At 32.0% G+C, this 19833-nt stretch overlaps 1 long non-coding RNA gene across 1 annotated transcript; it reads left to right on the forward strand.

Moving 5' to 3' along the window:
• The first annotated feature begins 9383 nt into the window (after nucleotides 1–9383).
• LOC139498504 (uncharacterized) lies at nucleotides 9384–15851 on the forward strand. Its single transcript, XR_011657949.1, has 2 exons — nucleotides 9384–11703; nucleotides 13311–15851. It is a non-coding gene; the product is annotated as an uncharacterized lncRNA (long non-coding RNA).
• Nucleotides 15852–19833: the final 3982 nt, after the last annotated feature.

Below are 19833 nucleotides of genomic sequence, written 5' to 3' on the forward strand. Positions count from 1 at the left end.
AAACTTTGTTTGAATTCATCAAAAATTGAATAATTGGGGTTCTTTGATAAGCCGAATCTAACTGTGTATGTAGATTCTTAATTTTTGGTCCCATTTTCAAATTGGTCTACATTAAGGTCCGAAAGGTCCAATATTAAACGTTGGCGTCGTCGTCGTCCGTAGTCATCGTCGTCGGCGGCAGCATCCAAAGACTTTTGGTTTTCGCACTATAACTTTAGTATAAGTGGATAGAAATCTATAAAATTTAAACACAAGGTTTATGACCATTAAGGAAAGGTTGGGATTGATTTTGAAAGTTTTGGTCACAACAGTTTGGGAATTAGGGGCCAAAAAGGGCCAAAATAAGCATTTTCTTGGTTTTCGCACTATAACTTTAGTTTTAAGTTAATAGAAATCAATGAAATTTTGACACAATGTTTATGACCACTTAAGGAAAGTTGGGATTGATTTTTTGGAGTTTTGGTCCTAACAGTTTAGGAATTAGGGGCTAAAAAAGAGCCCAAATAAGCATTTTTCTTGGTTTTCGCACCATAACTTAAGTACAAGTTAATAGAAATCTATGAAATTTAAACACAAGGTTTATGACCATAAAAGGAAGGTAGGGATTGATTTTGGGAGTTGTGGTCCCAACAGTTTAGGAATAAGGGGCCCAAAGGGTCCAAAATTAAACTTTGTTTGAATTCATCAAAAATTGAATAATTGGGGTTCTTTGATATGCCGAATCTAACTGTGTATGTAGATTCCTAATTTTTGGTCCCATTTTCAAATTGGTCTACATTAAGGTCCAAAAGGTCCAATATTAAACTAAGTTTGATTTAAACAAAAATTGAATTCTTGGGGTTCTTTGATATGCTGAATATAAACATGTACTTAGATTTTTGATTATGGGCCCAGTTTTTAAGTTGGTCCAAATTGGGGTCCAAAATTAAACTTTGTTTGATTTCAACAAAAATTGAATTTTTGGGGTTTTTTGATATGCTGAATCTAAACACGTACTTAGATTTTTTATTATGGGCCCAGTTTTAAATTTGGTCCAAATCGTGCTTTGTTTGATATCAACAAAAATTGAATCCTTGGGGTTCTTTGATATTCTGAATCTAAACCTGTATTTAGATTTTTGATTATAGGCCCAGTTTTCAAGTTGGTCCAAATTGCGGTCCAAAATTAAACTTTGTTTATTTTCAACAAAAATTGTATGTATGGGGTTCTTTGATATATGCTTAATCTAACCATGTATTTAGATTTTTTATGTTTGGGCCCGGTTATCAGGTTGGTCCACATTGAGGTCTAAAGGGTCCAAAATTGAACTTTATTTGATTTCATCAAAAATTTAATTCTTGGGCTTCTTTGATATGCTGAATCTAACCATGTATTTAGATTTAGGATACTGGACCATAATAGGTAATGTCCAATTTAAAATTTAAAGTTTTTAAGTTTAAGTTCTTAGACCACATTTATTATGTGTCAGAAACCTGTGTTGTGTCAACTATTTAATCACAATCCAAATTCAGAGCTGTATCAAGCTTGAATGTTGTGTCCATACTTGCCCGAATGTTCAGGGTTCGAACTCTGCGGTCGTATAAAGCTGCGCCCTGCAGAGCATCTGGTTTTTGTAAATATTAAACATATAAACGACGATAACACAATTTAACAATTATAGGCTATGTAATGTCTGTTTTCCTTTCTTTTCACGTTTTCTGAATGCCCCATTTGTACCATTAATTTTCTTTAAAACTGAAGTTCGCTTTAAAAAACTGAAAAGCGAAAAGAAAGTTAGGCTTGAACGGTTTGGATATGCTATTGACTAGCAAAACGAACGTTAAGTTATTTTAGAACAAAAAAATGGCATATAAATCTGATAAACACGTGCAATTTCTTTAAAAAAAAAAATCCATTAAACTGTTAAATGTCAAAAAGGGAACGTACAAACGTATAAAAATTCGTACTTTTTGAAGAAGAGCACTGATTACACAGACAAATAATCCAAAGATGAAATCATCAAAATGCTGGACTTTTTCATAAATAGTCAGTATTCCAACGTGAACTGCCAGTAGTTCGTACATTCAAAAGTTCTTAACTAACAGTGCATCGTTTGAAGTGTAGAACATCAGCGGATTTACATTTGCGCTTTACTCTTTATTATCGCAACCGATTATCAACTTTTACTTTTGTTAACAGGACAAGTTTTATGAAACCGGATATTGATTTGACCACGATAAAGATCTGAACAGATACGGAAATAATCAGATTCGTGTAATTTTGTCAAGCATATCTTATTTAAGTCGTTCTCTCCACGTAATTTTAAAAAAAATACTTGAAATGAACATAAATGGTAAAAATTATTCAAATTGATATTTTTCATCATTGTTAAAGCTGTCGGATGCATAATATAATTTCACACATGAACACATGTGTTGACTTATACTTATATAGACAAAGTGGTTCTCTTTGCTCATAAAACTATTTTATTTTATCATCAAATCATGTTAAATACTTTTTTTATAAACCTAATTATCTATTGATAAAAAAATTTCGATGCAAACCAATTAAATGTGAGAAACAATTTAAAAAAAGATCGATTGATGTCCGGTACTTTATAATTTACCTGTCAGGCCAACAGGTCAATCTCAGCTGTCAGTCAACCAAATAACCTTCATAGAAAATAACTATTTTGGCAAAGGGGTATTTAACTAGGGCTTGTTGTATATATTAGTTACTCCTCATGTCACTTTTGTGACCGGGAAAGTGTGTCTGTGGAACGGAAAACGTCAACTAGAAAAGGTAGCCTAAATCTCGATTTTTTTCTGAATTATATTAAAATGGCAAATCCACATTTGATGCCCGGTTTATCCGTACACCAGCCGTTGAAAAATAAATTTTACGAGGTCTCATCAACGTAAACATTTTCACTTCCAAGAAACGCCTTTCGATTTATTTAAGTTTTTTTTTTATTTGTTTGAATTTTCTATAGCAGGTCAATTGAATATTTATTTTTGTGAAAGCTGTAGTCAAATATTTTTTCTGCTTTGATAAAGTTTAATTCTTTTTAGAACGAGCAGCATCAACAGAATCAGCACCAAAGTATCGATCATCACCAGAAGAGATAATGAAGGAAGATATACAGAAAAAGTCGGGTTTTTTTTAACTTTAATACACTATTTTTATCCTTGTCCGTCCGTACGTCCAAAAGTTGGTTTACGTTCTCTAACTTTAGTTTTCCTCAACAAAATGTTATAAAACTTATACAAAATGCTATTACCACAAAACACAGATCAAGTTTGAATTTTGGTGGCGTCACTTTAACCGTTCTTGAGTTATATCCCTTTATAAATAGAAAAAATGCTGAATTTTTCGTTTGTATTCTCTTACTTAAGTTAGCCTCAACCGTTCTGCGGTAATGTCCCTTTATAACTTTATATGATATGCAATTGGAGGCATCATCTGTGTCCCATGGACACCATCTGTGTCCAATGGACACATTCCACATTTTTTCATTTCTTTTCCTGTGTGTTTATTTTTTCTCTTCTATTGGTGGAAAATAAGACTGAATACTGAACGTGCAGATAAAGGACGATCTATATAAACTGATAGCTATTAAAGCAATACTGAGAAAGGACAGTTGTACAAGTCTGAGACTACTCTAGCATTTAAGAACAAAATTGTTATATATAAAATGGTGTGTTTTTCGAATACCAATATGTCTGATTGAAGTATTTAGCTGGGATTCTTCTGTTCACCTTCACAATCATTGAAACTTTAAGTTTAAATCAACTGATGTTTTGTGTTTTTTTATGGTTACTGGATGAACAGTCTTAAAGTTCTGGATTTAAGGAGCTCTCAACCCTTAACATTTGAAAGCCAGGGATTCGTAAAAACGCTAAAACATTAGAGGCTATAAGACCAAAAAGGACCTACTACACAAAATAGCAAAAATCGTCTAAGGTCAATTGTGCTTGAGAGATTTGGAATCCTTGTTTCCAAGTAGTTTCATTAAAACCTATGAAAGGGTGATATTAATTGTCAATACATGACCCACTTGTCTTGGTCAAAATATGTTTTAGAGAAACACCCACCGCTGCAACTGAATAAACTTTTTGAATTGAAGACTTCTGCGACTTTGTCAAGGTTGTCAGGGTTAATTATACCCCACGCAACGAAGTTGTGGAGGGTAAAATGTTTTTGACCCGTCCGTCTGTCTGTCCATCCGTCTGTCCATCACTCCGTCAGTCCTGTTCTTGTCATCGCAACTCCTCTGAAACCACACAACAGCATTTCATGAAACGTTTTTGATAATAAGGACATACTATGTCGATGTGGTTATCTACAGGAAATTATGGTTCAATTTTTTTTTAGAAGTTGCGCCCCTTTGAACTTATTTGCCTCATTATACTACTGCAACAGTTTGTCGTCGCAACTCCTCTACAACCACACAACAGAATTTCATGAATCCTTGTAGATAATAAGGACATACTATGTAGATGGGCATATCGACAGAAAATTATGATTAATTTTTTTTTCTAGGAGTTACGCCCCTTTGAACTTATTTGCCTCATTATACTACTGCAACAGTTTGTCATCGCAACTCCTCTGAAACCACACAGCATAATTTTATGAAACTTTGTAGATAATAAGGACATACTGTGTAGATGTGCATATCGACAGGAAATTTTGATTCAATTTTTTTCTAGGAGTTACGCCCCCTTGAACTTATTTGCCTCAATATACTACTGCTGCAGTTTGTCATCGCAACTCCTCTGAAACCACACAACAGCATTTCATGAAACGTTTTAGATAATAAGGACATACTATGTAGATATGGTTATCTACACGAAATTATTGTTCAATTTTTTAGCTCACCTGGCCCGAAGGGCCAAGTGAGCTTTTCTAATCACTTTTCTAATCACTTTGCCTCCGACGTCGTCTGTCGTCGTCGTCCGTCGTTAGCTTTTACAAAAATCTTCTCTGAAACTATTGGGCAAAATTAAACCAAACTTGGCCACAATCATCATTGGGGTATTTAGTTTAAAATATGTGTGGCGTGACTTAAGCAACCAACCAAGATGGCCGCCATGGCTAAAAATAGAACATAGGTGTAAAATGTAGATTTTGGCTTATAACTCTGAAACCAAAGCATTAAGAGCAATTCAGACATGTTGTTAAATTGTTTTGCAAGTCAAGATCTTCAAACTGCCCTGAAATTTTCAGGTGAATCGGACAACCGGTTGTTGGGTTGATGCCCATGAATTGGCATTTTTAAGGAAATTATACCGTTTTTTGGATATTATCTTGAATTTTATTACAGATAGAAATAAACTGTAAACAGCAATAATGTTCAGCAAAGTAAGATCCGCAAATAAGTCAACATGACCAAAAAGGTCAGTTGGCCCCTTAAAGGGAAATCACACTATTGTTTATACGCATCGCTCTCGGCGCCGCCAAAGTGTCGTAACTGTATTATGACGTCGCCGTTTTCGATTCCGCCGTAAAGGTTGCTAATTTATGAAAAAGCGAACGCTCGAAGGGATGTTCCACTAAAGCAGGAGAAATGATAATGGACATATCATATTTTTTACAACTGATATGTTGTACTAGCGAGTTTCTAGATTGTATTGGGGTTTACCTGCGGAATACAAAATAATGGGCAAATACTGCAGAATAAAAGGCAAAAAAAAAGATTGAATGATGAGGTGCTTAAATATAAAGAATAAAAAAATATTGGAAACACAAAATAAACATTAATAAATGAATGACCCACTATCCAGACCATTATGATAAAAAGTATCTACCAATACAAAACACATAATCATCATGCATAATCAACACTAAGAACGTTGGAATTTCATAGCATATTCAATGTAACTTAGTACCCTCTCCGACCATTTTCTGGATACCGAAGTCGGTGACATATAGTTTTTTTTTTTAATTTTCTGATGTATATGTTCAATATCTAATTGAATTCTAAATTTCCAAAAATATTATGGACTCATCTTGACCTTAAGTGCAAAAATGAAAATGCTACTCGAAATGGACAAAATGTATGGCAAAAAAATAGCCGAAAGTGGTCATGAAATGGCACAACTTTGGCAGCGTATCGCCGCGATGCGGTATGTAGGGTTCAGCGTATATTTTCAGGGGGGGGGGGGGTACATATAGACCAAGAGTACCAGCATGTTAGCGTATAGCTATCGGAATCTGTAGTTTTCTGTTCAAAAGAGGTTTGTAAATAAGAACAATGAGTTTCAACTTACAGTTTTCTTATATCACATGCATGCAACGTCATAACTATTATAGTCTTCTATACTACATGTATAAATAATTCATCAAACATCTCATTTCATGTAAGTATTTATCCGGCTCAGCCTGTCGGGTTTTTACAAAGCAGAGTAAAATTCATATGTTCTAGTTCTGAATATGCATTAAACTTGCCACTGGACGTAAATGTGGGAAGTCCTATTTGAAATCGTTATTTATTTCACATGTGACGACATAAATGATCTAAGTGTGACTGTCGTCCATCTTTCCCAAATGTTCCTTTGATATCTAACGCCTCTGAAACCTGAACAGTTGGGGCAAGTTTGGATACAATATTAAAGCTTGATACGGTCTTAATTTGGATTGTGATAAAATTTTTGACATAATATAGGTTTCTGACACAAAATAAATGTGGTCAAAGGTATTAAAAATCTATTGTGCAATACTGTTCAATTGGAAATTTCGTTTTGAGATATTTCGAAAAATTTGCAAAAAAAAAAAATGAAGCGCCACCCCCTCCCCTCTTGGAGTAATTACCACAAAACTCAATCCCAGCCTTCCCTGTGTGGTATGGAACCTTGTAGTACAATTTTAGATAGATCCATAACACAAGTTATTGTAAAATAGTAATTTTAGTAAAATGCTTGGTTTTGGCCCCTAATTCCTGAACGTTTTGAGCAATTACATGTACACCTTAAATCAATTTCAGCCTTTCATTTGTGATATGGAACCTTGTGGTACAATTCCAGAAAGATTCATTACTTCTCAATATCATATTAGAAATTTATGAAAATCAAAAAGGTATTTACATCAACAGATATAAACAATTTATCAAAGTTGTATGAAAATTGATGAAAGCGACATTGAGTTATGATTGTCCCCCTTTTTTAATGGATAACTCGGAAACGTAAAATCAAAATTTATAAAAAAAAAAAGAAAGGGAGCTCACGTCAATAGATATAAATAATTTTTTAAAGTTTTATGCCAATTGGTTAACGCGTTTTTGGGTTAATGTCCGACATGTTGACGACGAACGAACGGACAGATGTATACCATGATACGTCCCGTAACCGGGCGTATAATAATTCAACACGTACTATACATTTGGCTTTACCAGTCTCCAACAAGAGGAATATTTAACACACACACACACACACACACACACACACACACACATATATATATATATATTTATGTAGAGATATACACATGTCTCACAGAGTACTGCTAAACTGTAACAAACACAATAATGGTCCGTCTGGTGTAAGAAAATTCCACTCATATAGACAAATGTTTTGTGCTAATGTTCATGTAATATTTGCCACTGAAAGTTTTGCAAAAATCAAGAAAACAATGGTAAAAAAAATAATAAATAGTAATAAAAGATCAGATGTAGGTTCGAGTTTAGATCACTGAATGTGATCACTGTCGACAGTGATAAGGGATATTGTCGGAGACCGTGACTGAAAAAGACATCCAGTTTTTTCACTCTTTATTCTTTGGTTCTTTAAACAAAAATAGCCAACATGATATATCAGAGAGTGCTTAAAAAATATTGGCACACCAATTCAATTATTTATTTTCAAATTAACTATCATTTATGAGGGGGGGGGGGGTCAGAGTGGTCCTGAATCCGAAATCCCGGTCTTAAAAACATGAAATCCCGAGGTCCAGAATTTAAAAAAAAATCCTGACATCCCGAACATCGGAAAAAGAAATCCCGGATCCCGAAAGGGTCAATCCCGAAATCCCGAGCTTAATAACAATTGATCCCGACGTCCCGAAAAAGGTCCTGCCCCCCCCCCCCCCCCCCCCTCATTAATCAGTATTGGCAAAAATAGGTGCATTTACCACAATGAAAGATAAATGTGATAAAAGAATATACATTCAAACAAAAAGAGGTGCACCAACAGAAAATAGAAACCACATTCTTACTCTTAATTTCATCGGATCTCAAAATTTAAACTCTCACCAGAATTTTTACTCTGTCTAACAGTATAACTCAAAAAGTTTCTAAGTGTAACTCGAGCTTAAACTAGAAATCTTACTTGAAAAAAATATTCGAAATCAAAATAAAACTGGAACTCGAACTTAATTTGTGTCGATTATGGAGCGTTGTGTAATAACAGAAATGTTAGCCAATTTTAAATTTCTTCTGAAAACGGTGTCATTGAGGGCTTTTTTTTTAAGTGCCGAGTTTGTGGCTTTTTAAACACGGCATTTCGGGTTTAATCTTCCCGGTGCAATGGACAAGTTAATGAATTTATTCTGTTTCTAGTCTAAATGGAACGTGTTACTTTTCAGCCCAGATACCATCAATCTTCCGAAGTAGAAGATTCTAAATCTGCAAGCCGTAAATTAATTCTTTTTAAAAAATACCTTAAAAAAATATTATTATATAAAAAAAAATATATATATATAATTTCAACCCAATAGTTCCAAGCATTGCAAGAAATGCTGCTATGCTAGCAACGTCGTTCTATAACGTTAAAAGAAAAAGTGAGAATTCCCGCCATAAATTGATAATAAGATTATTTCCACTGTAGCGGATTTAAAACATCGGTGACCCCCCTTTTTTATTAATGCTTTTAAAATCTCCCCTGAAGCTGCAACTAATGCAGAAGTTTGAAGGAAAAAACATTAGTAGATTTTTTTTATTTCAAGAAAAATCTATAATAAACGGCAATTAAAAATGGCGGGAAATGTAAAAAGGCCTTAAAAATAAGGAAACTGAGAAAAATAAATGTGTATAAGATAAAAGTTACAATTGACTGTTTTAGTTAAACCAGTTAAACATCGTTTTTCAATAATTTTGCCTTCTTTTAGCATTTTTGAGCGCTATTTCTATATTACGGTATAACGCAATTCTTTACTTTTTGATGACGTCATATCTCGAAAACAACATCGGTGACCCCAATTTATTTTTCGCCTAAAATATTGAAATAAGTATGATCTGTCTAAACGCAAAATTTCAATGAATTGTTATTAGTAGTTTAAATAGTGTGATTTCCCTTTAAGGAGTAATTGCCCTTTATAGTCAATTTTTAATAATTTTGTAAATTTTTTAAATTTTTTTAAATTTTTAAAAATTTTGTAAATTTTTTAAATTTTTGTAAATTTTTAAAATTTTTGTAAATTTTTAAATTTTTGTAAATTTTTTTAATTTTTGGTAAATTTTTAAAATTTTTGTTAATTTTAACAAAATATTTTCCTCTGTAACTAATGGGACAAGTTCGTTATAAATTGAGATAATGAGATAATTGTAAGAAGCAGGAATGTTCAGTAAAGTAAGATCTACAAACACATCACCATCACCAAAACACAATTTTGTCATGAATCCATCTGTGTCCTTTGTTTAATATGTACATATACAACTCCTCTGTAACCACACAACAGAATTTCATGAAACATGTAGATGTGAATATCGACAGGAAATTATGATTCATTTTTTTTCTAGGAGTTATCTTATTTGTCCAGTGACAATTTGGGGGCATGGAGTGTGTGAACTAAGGTTCTTTGATTTCAAATAATAATAAAAATAAAAACAAGCAAATGGTATGCATATTCCGTCAATCTGAAAATTTTAAAAATTCAGTTGGATTACCAATGATTTCTTGGAAAAACGAATCGTTAGTTAATAACATTATGCATAGAACATTTTGGTTGTAATTGGTAAACATTTAGTCATGAGTTAAAAGATTCCAAAAGCACGGAAATTATGTTATTTAGTTTTACACATTTATTTTTCTAAAACATATTTTCGGCATAATGCCATGTCAGCAACTGGATCAATCCTTGGATTCACCGAGTTTGAAGATCTTTGCAAAGGCTATCAGGGATATTCTTACAACCTTGCGGAATTGTTTGATGTGTGTGATCATGACCATTTCAATCGACATAAGCACACAATTTCTTTTAAGGAAGCATTCAGAAGATTGAAATTAAGAATAAAAGAATCTTTTAGCGCTTTGGAAATACAGACTGAACGAAAAGTTACAGACTTTACAATTGGTAAGACGTTTGGAAAGCAAAAACCAGGGCTTACTTTAACCCTATGAAACCGACCACGTGGTCTCTTGGAGGAGTACATTGCAGATGGCAAGATTACAAGAACGAGGATTATGACGGTTTAATTGTATTGGCATGCATTGAAAGGGATTTGATTCCGCAAAATATCAAAGAATGCAACAAGAGAGCGGTTCAAATGAATAGGCAAACAATCGCAATGAATCAGCAAAATTATGTTCTAGACCTGGAGCAAGCTTTGATACAATATTACGCATTAATCAAACCAGACGAAAGAATGCGTGACCAGTCATTCGATATCGGAAATTTGTCAAATGAAATAGGAGGAATAGTGTATGTAGCGTATAGACTTGAGCCAGAACCTTCTTATTCCATAAGTATGTGCTTCCCAGGGTTCGAGTATAGGTTTTGTAAAATTTTCACAAATCCAGTTGTGCAATTAGATAACGCATACATCAAAATTAAACAGTGAAATATGAAAAAATAGGGTAAAAAGAAAAGCAAGAAAAATATAATACTAGTTCGACAAAAATCAATCTCTTATATTCCTCTCATTCAGCAAGCGTTCATATGATAAATCGGGTATGAAAAATAAAAATCTTAGTTTGTTATAAGAGAACAAACAAAAGATAAAATGAGAAATTGATAATTGATAATTGAACATACGGAGATGCACATTAGTTAAACATGAATACGAGGTTTATTGCAGTGACACAGCAACCTAACGGCACAAAATACCAACAAAAGATCTAGAGGTCAGCACAATATAATTGAATTTAATTTTGAATCTCGTTCCCTGCGTTTTAAGTAACGTGTTATCTTGCATTATGCATAAAGGTTGCAATTCTGTAAATATAGACACTGTCATTTCCCATAAGAACTCCCTTTGTGGCTAAATCTGTGCCACTTTTACTCTGAAGTTTCGTAAACAAATCATATCCTAGAACTTAAAGTTGATATGCAATACTATGTCATTCAAAATTCAAAATATAAGGCTGAGCGGAATATTTTCAACATGCATATACCCCACACTTCCAAGAGTTTTAACTTATACTAAAATTCAGAATTTCCTCTGCCTTCACTTTGGGTTTTCATCAGAATTAAATTTTCGCTGCTTCTATCGGTTTCTATACTATTTACATTCCAAAGTTATGTCTCTATGAGATGAAACACAGAGATCATATCAGGGAACCAGTATGTAATCAAAACAAAATGACTATGAATATTATATATCTCCCAAAATGAGGCATGGCTTGTGAAACAGCTGTATTTACAGAGTGCAACCTATAAATTGTCACACGCACACACGCATTATTCAGATTAACAGTACAATCAGTTTTAATTGCTTACAAAATAAGGCAAACTTACATTAAATCCAGTTTTGTATGTTACAGGATGATGATTATGAAGCACATGCTAATTCAGGTTTGTTTTATTGTGTTTCCATGTCCATGATGTCATGTATTATTCTGTTGGTGTCATATTGAGTTTACATCATATATCTTATTCATAAATGTTTTCGTAATATGTTAAGCAACACCACATTTTCATGCTTACAGTAAGAAAAAGAAAACTGTCTTAAGTCAAATCAGAACTTATTACTCAAGGACTGACTGACAAAATCATCACAAAAAAACAAATAATGATAATAACAATCTACAAAACACTGCATACAAATAGGAGCAACATGAACCCTGCCAGAAAACTGGGGTTGATCTTTAGATGTTCCGGATCGGTCGGCCGACAAATTTTGAAATGTTTGGGAGTTCCTGCTGGAGAAAATAAAACAAAAAAAAACTCTTCAAATGCACTAAATTTTTAAAGTGTTATTTTCATTTTAATGTGAAGGAAATGAAGCAAAGTGTTGACAACATAAAGAAACAAAAGAAAATAAGAAAATATAAACGTTCCTCTTGAAATTAGTATTACGTAGATTCAGGAGAGGAAGTTTTTGTCTAATTAGTTATTTCTATCTATACCTTTAACTATGACTTTAAAACATCGATTGATACGATTGATCACGATTGATAACCAGTTTTCAATTCTATCAACTAACTAAAAAGTACAAACCATAGATCGTTAAGATAGAAACGATTGATTATATAATATAAACTCAATCAACTCTATACGAAATACAAACACTTGATCGGAACGATCGATACAATTGATCACGATTGATTACCAAAAATCAACTCAATCAACTCAATACTAAATACAAACACTCGATCATAACAATCAATACGATTGATCACGATTGATTACCAAACATCAACTCAATACGAAATACAAACACTCAATCGTAACATTAGATACGATTGATTATCATATATCAACTGAATCAACTCAATACCAAATACAACGACTCGATCGTATAACTATCGATACGATTGATCACGATTGATTACCAAAAATCAACTAAATCAACTCTATACGAAATACAAACACTCAATCGTAACGATCGATACGATTGATCACGATTGATTACCAAAAATCAACTCAATCAACTCAATACGAAATACAAACACTCAATCGTAACGATCGATACGATTGATCACGATTGATTACCAAAAATCAACTCAATCAACTCAATTCGAAATACAACGACTCGATCGTCACGATCGATACGATTGATCACGATTGATTACCAAAAATCAACTCAATCAACTCAATACGTAATTACAAACACTTGATCGTAACGATCGATACTATTGATCACAATTGATTACCAAATTTCAACTCAATAAACTTAATAAGAAACATGAGAAATGCAACAACTTGATCGTTCTTAATAGAAGGCTTTGATGAAGCGTAATCCAAGAAGACTTGTGCATTCGACAACATAGGTGGAAATAAATATTATAAAACGGTTTTCATATAATTATAACTGCAAATAGTATACTGAGTATGAATTTTTTGCAAGGATTTGTTAGTTTTTATATATACATATAAATAAGAAGATGTGGTATTAGTGCCATTGAGACAACTCTCCATTGGAATAACAATATATATATATATAAAGTTAACAATTACAGGTTAAAGTACGGACTTCAACACGCATTCATAATTTGGCTCACACCGAACTGCAAGCTATCAAGGGCCCCAAAATGACTAGTGAAAAACAATTTAAACAGGAAAAGCAGCAGCCTAATTTGTATACAAAATGAGAAACGAGAAACACTTGTGAACCATAACAACAAACGACAACTACTGAACAGTAGACTTCTGACCAAGGACATTTGCATAAAATTGTATTTATACTGGTTATTATTTTTGTGAAATTTTTATTACAATATGTTGGAATAAAAGTTTTTCATAATTGTTGATGTTGTATACATAATGATGTTACTAAACTTTTATATTAAGAATAGTTAAACAAATTAGATGCATATGAATTTTATTTAGATTGGATGTTTGTACTTATTATAGCAATGAAAGAAATTATATATTTTGTAATTGTATGATTCACTTAAAATTAATTCCATTTCATTCATTTATGCAAATTATATTTTGATTAGTGTAAAAGATAAGATATTATCACTTGTCTACGCCATTATTTGTTAATATTTAATGCACTAAACATTAATGTAACTGATCATCAATGTAACTATGAACAATATACATAGGTTTCTTTATGAATGAAAACAACATTGTTTGTACATGCATATATAAATTTTAATATTAAGCCATTTTTTATTAATTGTTTACAGAAATACAGACAGAGACATGTTTCATAATAAATGCATATAAACAAGTTTAAGTAATGATTTTTGGGGAAAATTACATTTTTTACAGCACTAATGGATAATTATAAATTATTAATATTGTGTTTTAATACATGAATATGTATGTGTAACTAGTATTTGTATGCACCTATAATCAGTAATGTTTCAACTTGTCATAACATTTGATTTTGTGATGTACTTATAAATAAATGAACTTGAAAACGAATTAAAATGTTTTAATAATTATAATTATCACAGTATGGTGTGGATGGGGTTTACAGGTTAGAAACAATAAGGAATGCTGGAATATAGGTTAACACATAGAGAATATAGAAAAATTAACGATTTAATTAACATTTGACATTAATGGAGTGAAAAATATAAAGAATAAATGCACAAATTAATGAATTTAGTAAAAATATACTAAGTGAAGAATGATTACCAATTTTAAACAAATAATAATAAATGGCAAATGCAGGATTCCTGCACATATTTTTTAACAGTAGTACAAAAATAATTTTGTTATTTTTGTGCAGATTTGTTTCAATTATATATTACTACTACATGTACCACAAATATGAGATTTAATAACTTTACACAGATTTAGGTGTAATTTTGAAAAATTATGGGGATTATAAGCGCTTTACACTTTTATTCTCCCTAAAAAAATTAAAAGATATGAGTTACATTTACTATTACGTTTTTGACTTAAAACGATTAATATTAACAAAAAATAATGAATAGTAATAATGTATTGTTTTAAAGAGTTGTTTACGTGATTAAATTATTTTGACTGCTAATATTACTAAAAAAAACATTACGTACTTGTACGTATATTTTGGAAACTTGTGAGTATTTCTAGTGAAAAAAATGCAACAAATCAACTATTAAACAATCAAAAACTGAAAAACTTTAAAAATTCATTCAGTCTAAAAGAAAAACAATAATTAAAAAAGTGAAGTACACGAAGTACTATACAGAAACAGATATTGATTACTTATATGCATTATCAGTATTGGAAATACACATTTAGGCACGTTTAATTAGTAATATACTAGTCAACACAAGAAACGATACAATACAATGTGTCTTCAATATACACGGTTTTAATCTAAGAAATGGCCCAAATGGTCCAATATTCAATTTTCGAATCAAAACCAATGATTTCAGACATAAACACAAAAAAAAATAGTTTTTGCAATATTTCAGATATTAAAAACGTATTTTTTTTTTAACTAAAATTAAAAACAAATACTTACTTTAACGCAAAATGTTTTACATTAGGATAGCTTGGTTAAAATGTTGCATATCTTTGGAAAAAAATAATATTTAATTAGTATTTTTAAAATGGGGTCTCTATTCTAGATTCTTTTTTCTACAAACATAATTTGATACCTATGACCTTTTAAAGAGGATCTGGTAATTTTTCGAAAAAAAAAGGTTAATTTAATTATATGCAAACACTTTGAAAATTAATTCTGCTTTTAATGGTATTCCTCACTTTGTTTTATACATGTATATTACATTTTGTGATATATTACAGTTGAAAGGTGTGTATGGCTACTTCTGCTGTCTATAATATAAATGTAATTCACGTTTTATACAAAGTATACACAGTTACAAGCTCGGATTTGGCCTGTTATATGACCTTTACTTCCATCTGGAAGAGTATATACCATACATTTTTTGTAGTCGGGAATGCCACATTATATTATTTGTTTGAATCGCAAATAGAACATAACATAGTTAACATATAATTTCAATATTAACAGTTTTTTTGCATATTATAAATTTGTATAGCTTAACTACTCTGTTCTTTTGTCCTTTCATTAAAGTCATTGTTTATGATAATGAAGAATAGTTTTTTTTTCCGTGTCATCATCCTTGTTGAATGCTTAAATCTGTTTAGTCTCTTGAATGCTTGTCCACAACTTTCTGTGTTCGAACCATGTATATCTACAAACTTTTCTAGTTTTGGGTGGAATTCACATTTGGGATTGTTGTGTAAAGGCATATCCTTGAAATACAAAAGATAGAGTTGATTTAGTTGATCAACTCTTAATCGATCGTAACGATTGAATACGATCGACACGATCGTGACCCTTAAAATAAAAAAAGATAGAGTTGATTGAGTTGATCAACTCTTAATCGATCGTAACGATTGAACTGATCGTGACCCTTGAAATACAAAAGATAGAGTTGATTGAGTTGATCAACTTTTAATCGATCGTAACGATTGAACACGATCAATCCGTTCGTGACCCTTGAAATACAAAAGATAGAGTTGACTGAGTTGATCAACTCTTAATCGATCGTAACGATTGAATACAAGTTACTTTAAAAATAAAGGGTTGATTGAATAGATTCACTGAATTGACTACAAATGATAGTAATAAACCGACAACAATTGATTGATCCTACAGCAGTCGACAATCGATTGAATAGACAGTTTACAAAAATTACTATCTATTGTATAGTCAATTCAAATCAATTGACTACTGCTGTGCATGCATTATTGAAAGTTCAAACAGGGTCAGAAAACACTGATGAAACGATGTATTTGTTTCTACTCTTGTAGCGTTTAGTAAACGATAACAAACGCCACACAACGTTTACAAAATTTTGGTTAGAAAGAAATGCACCTTTAATAAACTCTTGTAGTGATTATCATTAACATTTTATCATTCCAGGATCAAAGGATATAAATAGGGTGACGCCTGCAAAGTGTTAGGCTTTTTTGTTGAGGTGCTTTTTTGATTTACACATATCATTATGTTTTAAAGTTTTTCTTGCCTTTAACAATCTTAGGTTGTTAGGATTGCCCACAGAAAGACATTCCTACGGTCAGTCTTCCATTTTAACAATTCTAACATCTTTGATATGTTATAGGACAAGAAAAACGTTAAATTATGCACTATATATAACATAGTAACATGGGACATGAAGGGAATTAAATGAAGAATATATGTGCACTAATGTGGCGCTTTACAAAGGTTAGATTATTAGACATAAAAACAACAAGAAAGAACATGCAAGCACGAGAATATCGTATCAACTGGGAGATATATACCCCGTATGCAGGTGCTGCTGGAATGTTGCTACTTAGAAATTGAAAGTTCACAATTGGAAAGCTGAAATCATCTCTTTTGTCGTAAAGTTTTGTTTTCAACATAAACTGTTCGATATCATATACCAAATATTTATCGCAAGAACAAAATTAGGCGGAAGAAAAAAAAATAATCAGAAGAAGAAAAACAATAGGTCTTTCCACAGAAAAGTGGAAAGACCTAATAATCAGAAGAAAAACAATAGGTCTTTCCACAGAAAAGTGGAAAGACCTAATAACTAGCAAAGTTGTTTATTTCACTTTCAAATTTAATTGAAAATTTCCTGTCACTCAATTTAACAAATATAAGTGATTGGGTGCATCACTTATCACCCAGGGAACTTGAACCTAAGGATGTTAGCTAAACAAGAAGGTCTGTTTTATATCTTTATATGGACGACTTCAAACCTGAATTCTATGACATACGTGATGACTTCAACTTTCCAATTGTCAATTTCCTATTTCTAAGCCGTAGTATATATATCCTGGGCTCAATGGTATGACATTCACATATCTCATTTTATACGTTACGCTCACTCATGTCCATACTTAAAACGATATTCATTAGCAGGGGAATGCTGTTTATACAAAAACTACTCACAGAGAATTTTGAAGAAGAACGTCTGAAATCGACACTTCATACATTCAAGGGTCTCCGCTACGAATTGGTTGACTGAAACGATATGTCTGTGTATCATTTCACTAGCGGTATGTTTTCACAGTCTTGGATATTAAGGTACTTTTACCAATCATCTTTAGTGTATAATTACCGATTGAGTCCTATTTCGAATTGAAGAATTTTTGGACTGAGAGTAGATTTCACATGACGGGCGGTGCATGCATAGCAGGAGCCACTTTCCTTGTCGATGCTCCCTCTCCCACTCCTGTTGGAGTTCATGCAATTCCCTCAGTATTTGTATGTTATACCTTGATTTGATGAAATTCGAAAAACACATCTTGCCAATTTTGATTTACAATGCTCTTCAACTTTGTTTTTCATTTGGCCTTCTGACTGTTTTGATTGGAGTGTCACCAATGAGTCTTGTGTAGACAAATCGCGAGTGTGATGTACTTGGTCACAAGCCGAATGGTTTCTTTGGTGAACCCTTTTGTTGACGTCCAACTGCCTTTAAAACTTTTTAAAATTCAATGTGAAATTTTAAGCTCGTTTGCTTGAAAAACATTGTATATACATGTGTCGTTACTTTTGTACGTGTTACAATAGTGATAAAATGAATGTAATTAATCACACTACAATAAAATATAAGAAAAATTCCTGTTCTAAGGACTACTTTGCAAATATAAAAAGGAATAACATCTAGTCAGCTTTACGGTATATTCTTTTTTTTCACAGAAAGACCTGCACCTACAGAAGCAGCGGTGGTAAATCAATCATCACATGTAAAGAAAGAAAAGAAAAATATCAAGAAAAAGTATTTATTTCACAAAACTTGATGGACCATTAATCTTTCATAGTTGATATTCTTCGCTTCTCCTTCAATGTCTACATATTACAGTAGCGATAACGTATACTTTGTCCCCTTTCCCCTACAGGGTTACGATTTCGTCCCATTTCTCGCAATCGAACAAAGGCATATTCGTTACTTCAATGGAATAAAGCTGTTTTTCCAATAAAACTGAATTAATGACTATAGGAGAGAGGAGAAATATACAAAAGGGACATTCAAAGACATAAGTCGAAAATAAACTGACAATACAATGGAAAAAATTAAACTAACAAATGACAAACAAAACAAAACACATTCTACTGTTTGAAAAGACAAATGGACTGTTTGAAAAAACAAATGGATAAGACGATTTGACACAAGTTTTTCAATTTGATAACATATCCGTCGTCATTTGTTAAGCAGATATTTCTTAACGGTCATAAACTGAAAAAAAAAATCCGAACATGTGAGACTTTGCCAGTCCTTATGACGTTCGATAACTCTGATTTATACTGGTTTACGGTTATATACAACTGACTGGATGGTCACAAGTTTTATAATTGTTCTGTGGCCGTAAGGTCATGATTTGGCGGGAAGAGTTGTCACATTTGCACATTAACACATTGTTGTCAACATATTGGAATAGTATGCGGCTGTCATAAAAATGAGAGGTTTAGCAAGCTTTAACACTAAGTGTAATCCACCATTTTCTACATCAGGAAAGACCTGTACCAAGTCAGGAATATAACAGTTGAACTTTTCGTTTTGAATTTTCCTTGGAGTTCGGTATTTTTGTTTTTTACTTTTTGCAATCATACCACATCTTCATATTTTATAAAATAAATAAAAAGGATCTTATAATAATTACTTTTAAAATTTGTAATTTCATCAAACATTAGTAAGACGGTTTACACTACAATTAAATACAACGAATATTTTAAGGATGTTCGCTACTGTTTCAAAATAACAAGCTTTTTTAAAAAGACTGTTATAAATTGATAGTTTATAAATAACAGAACTAAAAACGGAGAAAAAATGAAGGGATATAAGACATTGAAAATTTGGCGGGAAATGATTCTCTCTTAGATTTTTCATCCATTTATCATGAGTACCTTTTTTCCTTCAAAAACTGTGAAAAAATAACAAGGATTTTATACGATTTTTAAATATGGGTTTTTTTAAATTATATGTTTTGAAATTATGAAAAGAAAAGTAGGGGTTTCCGGGCAATTGTTTTTTATTGCAATATATGGATAAAACCAGAGAATTCCGAATATCT

The sequence above is a fragment of the Mytilus edulis genome, chromosome 12 (genome assembly GCF_963676685.1).
Source record: "Mytilus edulis chromosome 12, xbMytEdul2.2, whole genome shotgun sequence".
Taxonomy (NCBI): Eukaryota; Metazoa; Mollusca; class Bivalvia; order Mytilida; family Mytilidae; genus Mytilus; species Mytilus edulis.